The sequence below is a fragment of the Grammomys surdaster genome, unplaced genomic scaffold (genome assembly GCF_004785775.1).
Source record: "Grammomys surdaster isolate TR1022 unplaced genomic scaffold, NIH_TR_1.0 97, whole genome shotgun sequence".
NCBI lineage: Eukaryota > Metazoa > Chordata > Mammalia > Rodentia > Muridae > Grammomys > Grammomys surdaster.
In genome coordinates this window covers 8820760-8826407 of record NW_021604576.1, presented here as the reverse complement: position 1 = coordinate 8826407, position 5648 = coordinate 8820760, and the positions used below count along the sequence as shown (strand labels likewise).

General features: G+C 36.7%; 1 pseudogene; it reads left to right on the top strand.

The window, feature by feature from the left end:
- The window catches only part of LOC114631643, a 31926-nt pseudogene extending 27964 nt beyond the window's left edge, over positions 1-3962 (top strand).
- The last annotated feature ends 1686 nt before the right edge of the window (positions 3963-5648 follow it).

Genomic DNA, 5648 nt, shown 5'->3' with positions numbered 1-5648 from the left:
CTCTCTCTCTCTCTCTCTCTCTCTCTCTCTCTCTCTCTCTCTCTCTCCCACACATTTTTCCCCCTCTCTACCTCAGTCATATGTTTGTGGACCAAGATGTAAGCTTTTCGCTACTGTTTCAGTGCCGTACCCGTCTGCCTGATTCACATCATTATGGTCATGGAACCTAGAGAACCTTAGGCTAAAAAGATAGGAAACAGTATCCCAAACAAGTAGAACCAAGAAGCAAGGTGGTGTAGCCATTTTAATATCTGACAAAATAGACTTCAATACAGAACTATTGTTGATAGGGAAGGACACTACAAAGAAAAAAAATCACCAAGGGGATATTACAGTTCTAAATGTTTATACACAAAATACAAGGATACCTACATTCATAAAAGAAATACTTCTACAGCTAAAATCATGTATTAACCTTACATAGTGATAGTGAGTAAATTCAATACCTCATTCTCATTAATAGACAAATCATCCAGACAAAAAGTACCAAAGTTAAATAATGTCATAAATCAAATAGGTCTAGTATATATCTACAGAACATCCCACCCAAACGCTAAAGAGTATGCCTTCTTCTCAAAAGCCCACAGAATTGTTGCCAAAATTGAGGATAAATAGGTCACAAAGCAAGTCTTAACAGATATAGACAAATTGAAATAACATCTATCCTATAAGGACATGAAGGATTCAAGCTAGATATCAGTAACAGTAGAAAGGGTAGAAAGTGTACAAACTGATAGAAGCTGAACAACTTACTGTTGAATAAAAACTGAGTCAAGACAAAAATCAGGAGGGAAATTCAAAATGTTTTAGAATCAAATGAAAATGAAAATACAATATAGTCAAACTATGGGACACAATGAAATAAAGTCTAAGAGGAATCTCTAGAACACTAGGTGCCTATATCAAAAAACTAAGATGAATTTTATGCTAGTAACTTGACATACCTGAAATCTCAAGGAAAGCTAGAACTAACATCCAAAAGTAGTTGATGGAATACTCAACTTCAGGGATTAAGTCAATAAAATAGAAACAACCAACAACCAAAATACAAAGAATCAATAAAACAAAGAACTGATTCCTTGAAAAATTATCAAGTTTTACAACCCTTAGTCAAATTAACTACAAGATAAAGAGAGAAGATCCAAATTAATAAAGATAGAGGTTAGAAGGGAATGTTACAATAGACACAGATGAAATTCAGAGAATTGTGAGGACATACTTTTAAATTCTGTATTTCATCAGATTAGAAAACCTATACAAAATTTACAGATTTCTTCACACACACACACACACACACACACACACACACATTTATTTTTATGTATTTATTTACTTACTGAAGTAAAATTGACATCATATGAGCAATTTAAACATACCCATAATTCGCGGTGAAATAAAAGTAGTAATTCAAGCAAAATCTATAGAAAGGAAAAAGTATTTTTTACCAGTTATGCATCTGAATATCTAGATTATGTAAAAAACTAGGAAGAAGCTGAATACTGAAAAAACAAGCAACACAATTGAAACAGAGATAAAGAACTAAACAAAGAGTTCTCAAAAGGTGAAGCATGTATAACTGTGAAGCCCTTAAAGAAGTGTTCATCATCCTTAGCCCCAGGAAATGCATACTAAAACTACCTTGGTTTTCATCTTACCTCAGAATGACCATGATCCATAGAACAAATGAACAAATGACAGCTCATGCTGTCAAGGATGTGCACTTATTCATTGCTGGTGGGAGTGACAACTTGTACAGCCACCATGGAAATCAGTATGGAGGTTTCTCAAAAAGCTGAAAATTGATATACCATAAGATGTAGCTATACCACCTTTGGACATATGTCCTAAATCCTCTATATCTTACTCTAGAGACACTTGATCATCCATGTTCATTACTACTTTTTCCATAATAGCCATAAATTAGAAATAGCCTAGACATCCACCTACTGATGACTAGATGATGAAAATGTACGTTTACACAATGGAATATTATCAAGCTCTTAAAAAAAAGAAATTATAAAATTTGAGGTTCCGCTGTTTCAAAATAATATAACATTCCCTGAAACAAATCATCTTTCTTCTATAGTGTTTAGACTGCAATGTCCTCCTGGTAACTGTCTCCCTTCCAACACTGGTCTAATTTCTCTTGGTGCTTTTATAGTTCAAATGTCAGACCCTTGGGATAGCAGCAGATCATATTATTACAGTAATAATTGTGATCTTATTATGTCCCTCAATTATTATGGCATTCAAGTATTGGAAATGTAATAGCCAATGCAACACTGTTGAGCAATGGTACAGAACCCAGCGTGTCCTTGATGGGAACAGAGTGACATGGTTCCTCCCCCTGGGACAGGGCCCTTGTGTGATGGCTGTTGTGGGCATAAGGCTTGTTTGTATAATAATATACATATTTTCTGGAACCAGTATAAGCAGTGGAGGATTCTTTCCTTCCAAGAGAGTCCTACCTGTTAAGGTTAATGATTCCATGATAATTAGGGACAGCAGGAGTTATGGGTGTGGCTATGACTCAGCAAAATGGTAAACACAGACCTTAAGGACAGCCCTTAAAGCTATGGGAAAGAGCTCTAAATACATGTAAAAAATAAGGATGCAATATGAATTATATGAGGGGCTTCACAAATCTAATGAAACAAAAGCAACTGAGCTGGGAGCCAACTTCTCAGAAAGATACTAAGGAAGGAGATAAAGAGATCACAGGAGATCCCACCCAGCTAAGTTTTTTGTTTATGCTTACAAAGGCAGATAGATTCTCAAGTTAAGGGTCAGCCTAGGACAGAGAGATGTTAGGCCCAGGAGTGATAGAAATGGTAACTTCAGGGCAGGGTCCCATCCAGCTGGCTTATTCTCTGTTCTTAACAAAGGCAGACAGATCTCTGAATTCTTTTGCAATATTAAGGAAAAAGATGTGCTTGCTGTCTCCAAAGAATCAAAGGACTGGCATCACAGGATGCTGAATCATAAGACAATCAAAAGGATACCTGGAGTAAATGACTGGATTGATATGTAAAATAAAAGACAGGACCTGTGTTCTGCAGGAGATGAGCTATCCAGAGAATTTTTTTAGGATAAAAAGAGAAAACTGCTTGAATTGACACAAGAAAGCAGGACATAGAAAGATCTCCGGAGAGAAAACAGAACATAGAGAGACACAGACTGGAAAAGCTGTATCAAGCAGAACATGGGTCGTCAGCTTGGACCCACAATTTGACTGTGAGTTGTTCTTTTCTTCACTCCCAGACACCCCTTCTCTCAGAACCCTTCTCCACGCCAAGGCTGGTCCTCGGCACAATAGGACCTCTAGGATGTGATCTTGTCATGCAAAGGGTGTTTGCATAGCAGAGTGTGGCTACTGCAGGGTAGGTTACTATTTCAAGGTGGGTCATTGCAGGATAAGTTACTGTTTGTTGGTGGTTCATTATTACAGGGGTGAGACACTGACAAGAGGCTTGGTTCTGGCCCCTTCTTGCCACCATCTTTCTTTCTCTTTTCACTTTCCACCATGGAAGGTGGTCATGAAAATCCCCACCAGACATTTGCAACTTAACTTTGGATTTCACTAACATCACAACTATGAGAAATGGGTTTTCTTTTTCTTTTTTAAGTTAGCCAATCTATAGCATTCCATCATAGCAATACAAGTGAAGTTTGATTCACGGCTGTCTTTTTTTTTCCCTAAATTATAGCCTTCCCAAAGACAAGAGAGAGACCATGAGTTCTCACTATTGCCTTCCAGGACTACCTGCTAATAGAAGGATTGTATCTACACCACATAACCATATCATATTCTGAGTCTGTCTTCTCTTCCATAACAGGATAACTGTATAGGCCTGTGGTTGAAAATTCAGCAAAATAATAAAGGTGAAGTATCAGGCCGTGTGTTTGATATGAAAACTACTATTCCCAAAATGCTCAATATTGTTTTGATTGACATTCAGTAAATACTCACTTAATTGAATTAGTAACAACCATCAATAACAGTGGGTGGCTACTCTGTGCCAAGTGCTATTGAAACAGCACTACACTTATTATTTCATTGTATCCTTCCAACACCAGGAAGAGGTTGTACTATCAAGTCTATTTACTGAGAAGAAAGCTGAAAGAAAAGAAAGCTAAGCCACTTGTTCAAAGTCACACCACAATTAATGAGACAGGCATCAGGAAGCTTTTTCTGACCATGTGTGCTCCTGTTTTCCAAGGCATTTGTTATAAATACTTTCTTGTCTTTAGCACCCTCTTTTCTGACCTACATAGAACTGTTAAAAGAGAGTATCATCTTCCATTAAAATTTTGCTTTAGACAGATAGATCTCTAATTGATCTCTAAATAATTTTTGGAAGCACAATAAGATGATTAAAGGATATTCATAGTGTCACATATATTATCTACTATAATTCAATTGTGTCACTTCCATAAGATCATCTTATTGTTTTCTTTTAAAACTAATTTTATTTTTTTAAAATATGTGTACATGTTTAAAGAATATGGTACCGAAATCTCTCATCCAAATACTAACATGGTCCAGTCCTGCTTAGCTTCCACAATTCGACACATTTCAGAATGGTATGGCCATAGATGAGTTTAGTAATTTAATAGATACATATATAAGGGTCAGATTAACATTTCACCTCCTTAGACATTAATCATCGCTGTGTTTGGGGCCTGTTGGACTCTTCTAGTTATAACATTTTGTCAGCCATAGTTACTCTACTTGCCACGGATCACCAGAACCCAAATCCCTCCCACCCACACGCCTGACCCTTTCCATTTCCACTCACTTGTTCCCCCTTACCAGCCCTTACTGACCACTAACCTCTCTCTCCTATGATACAGCGTCTTGTAACTTTCATAGTGTTGTGAGTAGAAGGATCTGGCTCCATGTTTAGTTTATGTAGTGTCACAAAACACATGTGCACACAAAGGTGTTACCTTCATTGGACACAAATTTAGATATCCTAAAATCTGCACTGACCTGTGCTGTTAACTGTCTGCTCATAATCATCTTTAATTCATCAACATATATAGATTTGAAATTTAATCCTTAAATAGAACCTACATATTGCTTACAATTTTGTTAAAGACATACATACTGTCTTTAACAATACCCTGGGGCTAGAAATGTGGCTCAAGGGTTAAAAGTTCTTGAAGAGGACCAGAGTCCAGTTCCCAGCACCCACATCAGGTGACTCACAGCTGACTACAACTCTAGTTCTGTCAAATCCAATCTCTCTGGCCTCCACACCTCCTATCACATGTACATATCCACATGTACATGCATATGTGTATACACACATTCATAGTTTAAAGTAATAAATTAATCTTAGGCTACATAGACGGCTCAGGCCTTTAGAATTTACAATACTCTTGCAGAAGAACCAATGCCATTTCCAGAACCCATGTTGAGTGGCTTATAACTGCCTGTTAATCTATCTCCTTACATATGCATACATACATACATACATACATACATACATACATACATACATACATACACAAAACATACACACAATTAAAAGAATATAAATCTTTAATATATAAATAAATCTTTTTTCAAGTTTGACAAAATTTATTGTAATATTAATAAAGACATTCAGATCAGTCCTCTCCCTCTCCCTCTCATCTCCCCC